The 13,267-nt window shown below is 40.4% G+C and overlaps 1 protein-coding gene across 1 annotated transcript in view; it reads right to left on the bottom strand.

Annotated features, from left to right (window-relative positions):
- Positions 1 to 13,267, bottom strand: part of LOC147008646 (protein diaphanous homolog 2-like) — a 468,186-nt gene that overhangs the window by 292,313 nt on the left and 162,606 nt on the right. The gene's annotated exons all lie outside the window — the stretch shown is intronic.

Genomic DNA, 13,267 nt, shown 5'->3' with positions numbered 1-13,267 from the left:
TATACTGAGGTTGCCGTCGCATACCAACCAAATTGATCTCAGCTAGATTTAATATGTTCCGATGTTTTTGGCCTAAAATTATTCGAATGCAGGAGAGCCGCAACAAATTGGCACATTCACGATGCAAATATTCAATGATTAAACAATTGGCACCAATTCAGGTGCACATATACAAGGTGTTGTGAAGAATTGGCATTAGAAAATTATATATACCAGAGATACAATGACTAAACGGGGGAGGTTGGCACCAGAATCGGTGCACTTTGAAAAAAGACACAGTAGGCTATGACCTGCGATCATCACGTTAAACTATCAACAGCAAATACGCCCAGCCTGAAGATACCACAAGGTCCGCATTTAAAGCAGTCAATTACACAGAGGTAAGGTTATGCACAAAGCACTCGATATTGGATATGCAAAGCACCAAACACAACATTTAACTTAAACATCAGAAGTACAAAGCAGCCGACCACGGCGGGTGCTGACCACAACCACACTGCAACCACAACCACACACGCATCACCAGCAGTCACACACACAATCTGAACTCCTCGTATAGTTTTTATACCGCTGTACTCGCTGTCAGAAGAGCTGCAGGCGACGCGTCTCGGTGTGGAATCTTCTACGGACCTTCTCCTTCCATTCATTCAGGCATTTACATGTGAGGTCTCTCTCGAAGGCCGGCTGTACCAGTTGTGCCTTGCGTGCATGGCGCATGGACCGTCGATGGTCAGTGAAGACATTCCTCAATGTTGAGAATGAGTTTTCTCACATGGCAGTGGACGCACCAAATGTTAGTCCAAGTCTCATAGCAGTCACTACACTTGGCATGGCTTCCAGCGTTTTGTGGAATGTTGAGAGGAGTTTTTGTGTTGTCCATCTCTCGTTTGGCTGCTTTTCTGTCTGTGAGCGAATAAACTGCTTTGCAACCACACACTCTGGTTCACTGATGGTTGACTTTGTTAATGTCATGATGTGATGGAGCAAGTGGGGATCCAAAAACGTGCCATTTTCAGGATTCAAGGCAGCGAGTGAACAGCTGAGTTGTGTGTTGCGCTCACTGAAACGCTGAGTGATCTCTCCAAGCACAGTGTCAATTGCGCTGTAAAAACCCTCTGCAGTTCCGTCTTGTCATTGTCATTGTTTTGTCCTGTGGTATCCAAAACTACAAACTGTTCCAAGTTCTTATGCATTGTGAGTCTCCGTTTTGGTGGTGCAGGTGTAGAAGTGTGAGCATCGTTGGCCTTGTTCCACAGATCAGTGAACTCATCCTCAGAGCGGAGTTTCTTCACGCACTCTGTAGCACTCGCCACCAGTTCCAACCCCGTTAGCAAGTCCATGTCCTCTGCCTGCAAGAATCTGTTAGGGCCATCTAACAACATCAGCAGTTTTTGTACAAAGATAGCAATGAACATGAAGGCAGGCCCAGAGACTTCCCGCAAAAGCCCAATAACCTCCATCCTCATCTCTGCACCGTAGGCGCGCTCTGCATCAATCTCCGACAGTCAGGATGTGATATCCTTAAAAGATCCTATGATCACAGACACGGTGGCTAAATGTCCCGTCCACCTTTGATCAAGAAGTCGTTTTAACCGCTCACCTTTACACTGTGCAGCAACAGTGGGCTTTCTGAAGAATTTGTACAGGCAACAACAAACCTCGAGGAAATCAGTGACAGCTTTCTCTGCTGCCAGTGCGTGGATAACTACCAGATGGAGTTGGTGATTTAAGAAGTGCACATAGGGGATTTCTCTTTCCAATATCTCTTGCAACAACTTTTGCACCCCACCTTGCTTCCCAGCCATTACCGAAGCCCCGTCGTACACCTGACTTAAAATTTTTGACGTGTCAAGTCTTGTTTTTGTCAGCTCTGCAATTATTAGGTCTGTCAATGTTTTTGCATCTCCAGCGTCGGCTGTAGCTATTGTGAGTAGACGCTCTGTTGCTTCATTTGATGCCGATACAAAGCGAATGATGATTGATATGTTCTCACATTCATTGGGGTCCCTCGTCCCATCCACCTTGATGGTAAACCACGATGTGCCTACTTCTTCCACGATGGCATCCGTCACAACATTACTCAATGTGCAGATAAGTTCATTCTGCATTTCCAGACTAGTATAGCTTGCGTTTCGTGGGATATGCTTTATTATTTCGGCTAGCTCGGTGTCTTTTTTGAGTGTGGAGTTTAAAAGTGAGAGGAAGAGCCCACTGTGCCCGTCTGGCATATCCTCAAAATTATCAAGGCTCCCTCTAAAAGGTATCTGATTTTCGGCAAGAAATCCCACAACATCTATAAGAGCAGACACATAGTACCGGTTTCTATTTAGCTGGTCAGCATTGAGGAGTGTGGAAATCTCCTGATCACAATCGATACGCCTCTCATTCTCCTTCCACCTCAAAACACAAGTTAAATGTTCCTTTGAAGTTGCGTGTTTGTGAAACCCCCTGCCTTTCTCAACGGCATGTTTCCAATTCCGGTAGCCTCGCACTGTGAAAGTAGAGTCCACTGGGCCACGTGCAGTGTTAAACTTCCAACATGGATAGCAGAATGCTGCATCTGTCTGCACACTGTATTCCAGCCATTCATTAGTCTGGTACCACGAGGACACAAACGAGCGACTCTTGTTCTGCAACAGATGGCCAGGGTACCGCTGTAGAACAACTTGATTCGGTCTCTCACTTCCAAGATCATCAGGAAGCGGATTGACAGTCACACCCGATCCCGAGGCCGCCGCCGAGCGTGGAAACTCGGCTGTCTGCGCTGGGGCTACAGGCGCAGGGCTGACGTTGCTGGCTTGGCCAGGTTGGCCAGCTTCTATCGGTATTTCATCGACATGATCGTCTTTTCCTCCTCCTCCTCCTCCTCCTCCTCCTCCTCCTCCTCCTCCAACTCCTCCCACAACATGTCTTTCATCATCTTCTTCATTTTCGTCGCTTGCATTTTTTTCCTTTTCTGAGCCATTTTCGTTTATCCATCATCCACGTCTTTTTCTCCTGCTGCGAGGTCGTGCTCTGTGATTCGTCCCTCGCGACTCGCGACATTTGACGGTTGACGGATTTATTTATTAAATGATCCATCCATCAAAAACAGGTTTTATCTGCATAATTTCAAATGTAAGCACGATTGCAAGCACACATATTTTTAATTTTTATTATAAAATTACTTTTGTAAGATGGAGGGTTGACGGGTTATGAAGGTCACGTGGTGCACGTGCACTTCATCTTTAATTATGTAAATTTATGTCTTTTCCTTAATCATATTATCATATTATGACTGTATTACATTTATACCTAACTTACAACCAATCAGGTAACCTGCTCAATAGGGTCTCCATATCAAACATGCCGATTGGCTATTCCTTAAAACGAAATGATCCACGATATAGATATATATATATATATATATATATATATATATATATATATATATATATATATATATATATATATATATATATATATATATATATATATATATAAAACCACCCACAACATCGACATTCAACACGAGGTCTTGGCTGCTGGCGTTGGTGCTTGCGTTATTATCTTTTATCTTGTGGTCTTGGACTGTATTGTCTTGCCAATCGCTTTTGGAGATGCGCTGGGAAGCGCACACTTGACTTATCTCTTGATTCTTATTCAAAGAAGGATATTATTAAAGAACAGTTTATCCAAGAAGGCCTTATTATTCACCACACTGAACATCTGGAATAAGGGTTTCAGTTCACACAGGTGAACTCTGAAACAGCAAGTTCACAGTGGGCGATCGTCCTAAAACACTAAGTTGTTCACAGGGTGCAACAGGGCATAAATGGGTGGCGTACAAGTGGGGGGGGGCACCAGATGCGCCATGGGGGGGCATTGCACCCAAATGCACCCCCCTAGCGACGGGCCTGAACACCAGGCTGTCCAGCTTACTATAAATAGGTTTCAAAAGATATAGCAATTGTATTTTCAATGGTTAAATACCAACCACACATTTGTTGTTTGATGTCTGCATGGTTAGTGTTTCAAAAAAACAACAACAACAAGAACAACTAGAACTTTAAAAGCTTCAATAGCTGCGTGGTTGATTTCTCCAACAGCTTCATCTCAGAGCATCAATTCGGATTCAGACCAAGTCACTCTGCATTGGACATGCTGCTTCCACTCTCCAAACAATAGATGGAGTCCCTCAACATCAGTTATGAGACCAGGGCCATCTCTCTGGACAAATATTGAGCTTCTGCAAGACAAGAACTTAGAGCTTCTCCCCTAAGTATCTGCAGGACGCACGCAGTCCACCAGCAACCCCCTCCTAGTGAAATTGCCTAAATGCAGAACCACTGCTCACCTTCACGTGTATATTTCTCTCTATTCCCACCTGTGGAACTGCCTTCCACACTCTCTTCCATCTCATTCTTCCCTCCGGGTCATCAACACAGCTGTGAACCCCACCATCTCAGGTCACCCCCCATAAAAAGTCACGATATTTTCTGCACACGATAAACCACCTCCCAAAATTTTGCATACTGTATGTGTCCATTTTGTCTTCCCCTTGCATTCTCCCCTAACCTTTATCATTACCTGCAACCCTTGTTTGGCAGTCTTCGTCTACCTTCTCCCTCCGACCTACTACTGGCATTTTTCCCTTTCTCCTGCTGTTCCCTTTGCTATGTTGTGGTCTGATCTGTTCTGTTATGTGTCCTAGCTCTTCCATGAGCCAAGACTATGTATTAAAAAAAACACAAACAAAAAAAACAACATTTATACATGAAAATGCAACTAGATTGCCAAATTGTTTGGAATATTAATATTCACCACATGAAGACATCACTACAACATTGACGTTCAAGAAAAAAGAAGCAGTGTATCCAAAAGATGTCTTGCCACTCATACATACAATTTGTTTAATCAACTTAGCAATGGTATACATGGGGGTCAGTTTGTAAGTAATGTTTCTTATTTAATTTAATGCATGCCTAGTCGGAAGGCAACAAAATTTCTCCTGAAAGAATAGGACTTTCTGAGACCTATCCTGACTGAAACAACGATCTATCACGTGACATCAAACGACACGTATAAAATGGCTGCCCATGCCAAAGTCTGTCAAAAGCAGAAAAAACTGTGATTGGATTGTTTTCTCTCTCCTCCATAGGGAATATTATTTTATGCTGAATGTACCATTAATTGTGATACTTGATAATATACTGTACACACAATTAAATTATGAGTGGTTGTCAGAGATGGCACTCACAGCTCTGCGTAAGTAGCCTGTTTTGAAGTTTGTTCACATAGTGGGGGAGCAGATACAACAGTAAACTAGAACAGCACTCGGTAGAGTGCATATCTCTGCGAGGCAGGCTGAACAGTTTATGTTTTGTATCCCGCTGATACACCGGATCTGCATCCGGACCTGAACCAAACTCAGCAACCAAGGTTTGTCATAATCCGTCAACAATTTTTTGAGATATCTTGCTATATGTGGTTTTTGGCCTCATCTTTCAATGGTCGAGTCACAAACAAAATTTTGAAACCTCGTATCTGGATCTGAATCTGGATTTTCACCAGATTCTAAACAATTCGGCCTTGTCACACACCTACTTTGTTCACCAAATTTCGTCTTAATCCACCCATAACTATTTGAGATATCCTGCTCACAAGCAGACAGACAAACAAGCAGACAAACAAACAGACAAATGGGTGAAACCATAACCTCCATCCATCATCAGTGACGGAGGTAATTACAGGATATAAATTGATCAATTTAATGTTGTGCTTTTCATTTAAAAGCAAAATAAAAGAATTTTACAAAGGAAGACATAAGAAAAGTAGAATAAAAATAGTGGCTCAGCAAATCTCAGTTCCAAGGTATGGAAATGAAATTTTACGAGATTTCTAACTCATAATTGATGAAGCTATGTGAAATTTAAGAGGCAGCAGTTTCCGCAGTTGAGAAGGAAAATTGAAGAATGTTCGAGCGCCAATATTTTTCATTCTTTGGCAAGGAAATATCATGAGGTTCTCGTTGTTATACCAGACATTTCTTGTAGAGGTATAAGGGTTGATTAAGTCAGAAATGTATGCAGAAAGCGGCTTTGTTTGGCTCTAAAGACTATCAACCATTGGTGTCCTCAGAGCTGGTGAAGTGCTTTGAGCATATTTATGAGCTTTCACTATAAACCTAACAGCCATTTTTTGAATGAATTATAAGAGCTGGAGAGAAGCAGGTAATTTTAATAACATGAGTGAGTTGCAGTAATCTAAGTGTGATGTTATGAGACCACGATACAAAGATTGAGGAGTCCTCTGATTTAAGCATGGATGGATTTGTCCAATATTGTGTCGGTAAAATAAAATAGATTTAGTATTTTAAACAATATGCAGAATAGAGGAAAGAGTTGCATCCATTGTGACACCAAAATTTAAAACTGTAGAAGCAGAGTTCATTTGATGATGCCCATGTTTTACTACCTGGGGAAGGATCACCAGGGATCAGCATGTCAATCCCAGCAGCGATGAGTTTGAGAAAGGTCATGAACATCGATGTTTTGATTGTGAAACAGGAATTCATAGTGACAGAAGAGGATCATCATGAGGTTAACTGGACAATAGTCTGGGTATCATCAGTATAACAATGAAAGTTGATGTTGAAGTTCCATAAAATAATGACAAGTGGATGCAGAGAAAAAAATAACGAGTGGACCAAGAAAAGAGGAGAGATTGGGACCATACTCTGTTCAGAGAGTTTGTGCTGCTTAAGCAGTCTCCTTGGCTATTAGGGCACAATCCTGGACAGGTCGCCACTCCGACACAGTATACCAGCATGCTGGCACTCGTTTTACCAACCTCGGAAGGATGACAGTAAATTGATTAATGAAAAATTAAAAAAAACTACGCATTTATGTCAAAGCACATCTTCACTTTTGATCCCAATTTACAGCTTCCTATATCAAAGGATAGCTGAGATATTGCCTGGACAAACAAACAAATGAAATAAAACTCATAGAGTGAAAACTTGGCAAAACAGCGCAAACTAGAATGGCACTCAGTAGAGCGCATACCTCTGCCAGGTGGAACAGTTTACGTTTTGTATCCCACTGATGGTCTGGATCTGAACCAAAATCCAATCCGCTTGTTCTTGTCACCTATTCAACTCATCCACCTTGTTTTGTCATGTCGTCCACAACTTTTGGAGATACAATGATGTATTTAGTTTTTGGCCCTATCTATCATTTTTAGAAATCAGGCCTGTCTTGACATTTTGGTCTTAAAATTAATTGGTAGTTGAATTCAGTGACCTGACATGAAAATTCTCTTCAAGTTTCAAGTCAATCGGATGAAAATTGAGGATTTTGGAAAATTTGCTCCAAATTGGCCTTTTGGCTTATGTTTACCTCATAATGAATAGATGTTTGAATTCAGCGACCTAACATGGAAATGCTCTTCAAATTTCAAGTCAATCGGATGAAGATTGAGGATTTAGAAAATTTGGCCCAAATTGGCCTTTTGGCTTATGTTTACCTCAAAATGAATAGATGTTTGAATTCAGCGACCTAACATGGAAATGCTCTTCAAATTTCAAGTCAATCAGATGAAGATTGAGGATTTTAGAAATTCGGCCAATGTTGACATTTTGGTCGATGTTGGCCTCAAAATGAATAGGTGGTTGAGATCAGCGACCTCATATGAAAATGGTCTTCAAATTTCAAGTCAACCTAATGAAAATTGAGGATTTTAGAACATTTGGCCCAATTTGGCACAAATTAGCCTTTTCACCAAGTTTGATCTTAATATGAAGAGGTGATTGAATTCAACAACCTGAAATGCAAATGGTCTTCAAATTTCATGATAATTAATCGGATGAAAATTAACAATTTTAGAAACAATTTCAAAATTTGGCCAAATTTGGGTTGACCTTTTGGCCTATGTAGATATTTTTGGTCGACCGAATTTTACGAAACTTCAATGCTAGACCGTCACAGGGTCGGTGACATTAATCTCTGAAAATTTCAGAACGATTTATTCAGCGATTTGGGCTGGAAGTGAGCGGACACACACACACACACACACACACACACACACACACACACACACACACACACACACACACACACACACACACACACACACACACACACACACACACACACACACACACACACACACACACACACACACAAACACACACACACACGAATGGAGCGATCAAAATACTTGTCCAAAATTTTTTTTTTGCCAGGTAACAAACAAACAAACAAGCAAACAAACACAAACAAACAAAGACAATCAACATACTTAACACATCAACACACAAATGAAAAATCACTCAGAGAGTGACAATTTGGCAAAAGAGCACAAAGTAGAATGGCACTCGGTAGAGCACACACCTCTGCCAGATGGAACAGTTTACGTTTTATATCCCACTGATGGGCTGGATCCAAACCAAAATCCAATCCACTTGTTCTTTTCACCACCTATTCAACTCATCCACCTTGTTTTTTTCATAACTCGTCCACAACTTTTTGAGATACATTGATATGTTTAGTTTTTGGCCCGATCTATCAATTTTAGAAATCAGGCCTGTGTTGACCTTTTGACCTTAAAATTAATTGGTAGTTGAATTCAGTGACCTGAAATGAAAATGCTCTTCAAATTTCCAATTAATTGGATAAAAAATTGAGGATTTTAGAAACTTGGCTTATGTTGACCTTTTGGTGTATGTTTACCTCAAAATTAATAGGTGGTTGATTTTGGTGACCTGATATGCAAATAGTCTTCAAATTTCAAATCAATCGGAAGAAAATTGAGGATTTCAGAAAATTTGGCCCAAATTGGCCTTTTGGCCAATTTTGACCTTTTCGCCTGTTTACTTCAAAATTAATAGGTGGCTGAATTCAGTGACCTGATATGCAAATGCTCTTCAAATTTCAAGTTAGTTGGATTAAAATTGATGATTTCAATAATTTGGCCTGTGCTGACCTTTTGGTCTATGTTGACCTTTTCACCTATGGTGACCACAAAAATAATAGGTGGTTGAATTCAGTGACCTGACGTAAATCCTTTTCAAATTTCAACTCAATTGGAAGAAAATTAAGGAGTTAGAAAATTTGGCCCAAATTGGCCTTTTGGTCTATTTTGACATTTAAGCAAAAGTTAACCTCAAAATGAATAGGTGTTTGAATTCAGCTACCTAACATGAAAATGCTCTTCAAATTTCCAGTTAATTGGATAAAAAAAATTGAGGATTTTAGAAATTTGGCCAATGTTGACCTTTTAGTGTATGTTTACCTCAAAATTAATAGGAGGTTGATTTTAGTGACCCGATATGCAAATGTTCTTCAAATTTCAAGTCAATCAGATGAAAATTGAGGATTTTAGAAAATTTGGCCTGATTTGGACTTTTGGCCTATGATCTCAAAATCAATAGGTGGTTGAATTCAGCAACCTGATCTGCAAATGTTCTTCAAATTTCAAATCAATCGGATTAAAATTGAGAATTTTAGAAACAATTTAAAAATTTGGCCTATTTTGGATTGACCTTTTGACCAAAGCTAACCTCAAAAGTAATAGGTGGTTGAATTTACTGACCTGATATGCAAATCCTGTTCAAATTTCATCTCAATCAGAGGAAAACTGAGGATTTAAAAAAAAAAATTGGCTCAAATTGGCCTATTTAGACCTTTTTGGTAGAACAAATTTTACACTTCAATGTGAGATCGCCGCAGGGTCGTTGACATTATCCTTGAAAATTTCAGAACGATCGGTTAGGCGGTTTGGGCCGGAGTCGACGGACAGACAAACAAATACACAAACACACAAACGGAGGTGTCAACATACTTGTCAAAATTTATTTATTTTTTGCCAAGTAATAGACCGTGGGCCAGGCTCCCGTTTTGTTTAGTTTCATGACCCACCTCGTGTATCTACCTGTATTTATAATTTGTTGTGTGAAAATATTATAGAAATCATATCTGAAACTCGTCAAGCACAAAACTTGCACATTTTTTCAAAATATGGAAAAAAACACCCAAAATTGTGACAATTTTCTTACAAACATCGTCCAATCACAGGGCTTTTGACATACAGCACCACGGTCATCAACCAATCACACGCTTCGTTTCAGGCAAGCTGTAAACTCACTAGCTGTCATGGCAGCGTACATGTTATCTGATGGTAGTGCTGCCGAAGATTCTGAAGACAGTTCTTCGGGGTTCTGTTTTATGCATGTCATCAACACCCACGACAAAGTAATTCCATTTTGTGAGAAAAACATTTTAAAATTTCAGGAATGTGATTTTCAGGAAGAGAAATTTCAGGAAGAGGAACAGAAATGGATTGATGTGGAAGGAAGCCCCGAAAGTAAGGTCACTGACAAGGCGCTCCAAGACACCACAGCCGGCAAAGGCTTGGTGTGTGGATTGCAGCTGCTGTAGCCGCAGATGCCACGCGCAGTGATGATCATGATGATCATGATTAATGTGACGGATCTGGAAGGTAGGATCTCCTTTCTACCGTTGACTAATTTTTGACAGAATGATCAAAATCAATACCCAGTGATTGCAATACTATAGAATCTGTCATGAATCTGACTGGATGTTCTAAATTCTGTGATTACTTCGTATCAGTATCATCCCTCGAAGTTCAATCATAAACTGACCGTGATATGTGTCAATGATCCTAACTGAAATCTAGACTAGTATGGAATAAGGACGAACTTAAAATTCGAAACATGAATCACAACACTACCATTGTTTCCATCTGCAGTTGCTATGTATTCTATTAAATTAACGATATGGGGAAAACCTGCTATAGCAGTGTGGCTACAATGGGTTTGTTTGCGGTCGCAGTGGAATGCCAACCTAAAAATGTTAATGTACAGTGGCTATACACCGATAATTATGATTGAACTTCAATGTAAAGTATACCATGCCGCTGGCATAATTTTTTAGTGAACTGCTGCCCACAACAAACACGAGCCAATTTACGACTTGTACAAAGTTACGACTTGTACGCCAGCGGCATGGTAGTCCATGGCTCCACCAAGATAGTGTCTACAGTTTTTTAATGACATTTTTAGGAGTCCTTTAGAAAAAAAATTTCATCATCAGAAGCCATAATACACATTACAATGTTTTGATAAATAAGTGAACGTTCCTACAGTTTTGAGATTTTATATATGATTGGAAAACTGCATAATGATAACAAAACAGAAGAAAATGTCTATCTATAAAAAGAAACATTTACAGGTGCAAACAACAGATAAAACTGTGCAAAACGCTTAGAGACATGTTTGTCGAATACATCTATTTTTTTATTGATGGCAAAAAGGTTAGTTTTCAAGAAACTTTGATCATCAGTACATGTACATATATTAAGTAAATCTAAACATTTCCTGTGTTTAGTGCTGAAGAAATAATGGTGCTGAAGAAATAATGTGAAGAATTCCAAGTCTCCAGTTGTAAGCAATTGGCACACAATATACTCACCTGTGGAAACTGAAATTAAAATGATCTTGCCACTGCTTAAAATATCAAATGGAGACATTATATACATATTAATGAAAACAAAGTGTTGTGTAAATAATTTCAGCTTTGGTGTGTGATAGATTTATGTATCAATGATTGAACGAAGAATGACTGATGATTAGTTTGCTGATGGATGATATTATGATACACTGTGTTTGATTTCGGTATGCCAGTCCAGTGCATGTCTTCCTGACTTGTATGTTCAGCTTTTATGCCGATGAATGAGGTCCACAGATCAACAATTAGTGGCATTACACATTACAGTAGGTGAGAGGGAGACGGAGACGGAGACGGAGACGGAGACGGAGACGGAGACGGAGACGGAGACGGAGACGGAGACGGAGACGGAGACGGAGACGGAGACGGAGACGGAGACGGAGAGAGAGAGAGAGAGAGAGAGAGAGAGAGAGAGAGAGAGAGAGAGAGAGAGAGAGAGAGAGAGAGAGAGAGAGAGAGAGAGAGAGAGAGAGAGAGAGAGAGAGAGAGAGAGAGAGAGAGAGAGAGAGAGAGAGAGAGAGAGAGAGAGAGAGAGAGAGAGAGAGAGAGAGAGAGAGAGAGAGAGAGAGAGAGAGAGAGAGAGAGAGAGAGAGAGAGAGAGAGAGAGAGAGAGAGAGAGAGAGAGAGAGAGAGAGAGAGAGAGAGAGAGAGGAAGGGACCCATATGACCCACATTCATGTAGTCTCCAGATGAATACATCGACATCACCCGATGAATACATTGACATCAGAATTCCCAGTCATACACAGCCATCTCACAATGGACACAAAATGGCGCTCTCGGTTTTTGCTAATTCGTATAACGAATTAATGTGCAACTTTTTGCACTGATGAGTTGTGAATTCTTTCTAAGTGATTTTCTTCTCAAAATCGATGCAAAATTTCAGGTACATACCAGAGGTGGGTCACAAAAGTCAAAAACTAGACACATTTTGGATGCTTGGCCTACTGTCTATAACAAGTAGCAAAACATTTAAAGTGCAACACCCCCTTGCCAAATAAATAAATAACAAATCCTCCAGTGCGCAACATCGCCGGGGCACCTTCGGCACCACCATGCAGCACATGGAGTCGGAATTGGAAGGGAGCAGTGGACAATAATTGATTGATTAATTGCATCATTAAAATAAGTAAATAATAATCATAAAATAATTAATTTCTCAATCAATTGCCGAAAAGCAAACCTTAACCACCAGTTTCATCCGAATCTGTAATTTTTTGAAAAATAATTAATTAATCGAAAAATGAATAAATCATCGATTCATTGATTAATCAAGAAATCAAAAATACTCTTGAAAACCAAATCACTTGGTCACAGCACAACAGGCATTTGTAAGGCCAGTTTCCCAGCTGGAGTGGGGGTTAGCCTTGCAGGCCCCATGACAATCTTCTCCACTTTGCCATATTTTCTGCATCTCCCCTTGTCAACCCCCCTACCCGCATTTCTTCTTCCACCACCGTTAGCTAAGTCTTTCTCGGTCTTCCCCGTCCTCTACTTCCTTCTACATTCATTTCCATCACTCTTCTTACCCAATCACTTTCATCCTTCCTCAACACACGACCCAACCATCTCAACCTGTTTCTCTTCACAACATCAAACACAGGCTCTATTCCCATCATCTTCCACAATTCATCATCATCATATCTCTGTCTCTCTGTCTCTCTGTCTCTCTGTCTCTCTGTCTCTCTGTCTCTCTGTCTCTCTGTCTCTCTGTCTCTCTGTCTCTGACATCCACCAAACCATTTGCATTTCCACCCTTC

This window comes from Eptatretus burgeri, chromosome 18 (genome assembly GCF_056783735.1).
Source record: "Eptatretus burgeri isolate ZD-2024b chromosome 18, Ebu_testis_v1, whole genome shotgun sequence".
NCBI lineage: Eukaryota > Metazoa > Chordata > Myxini > Myxiniformes > Myxinidae > Eptatretus > Eptatretus burgeri.
The sequence above is the reverse complement of the archived record's forward strand: the minus strand, read 5'-3'. Positions and strand labels throughout refer to the sequence as shown.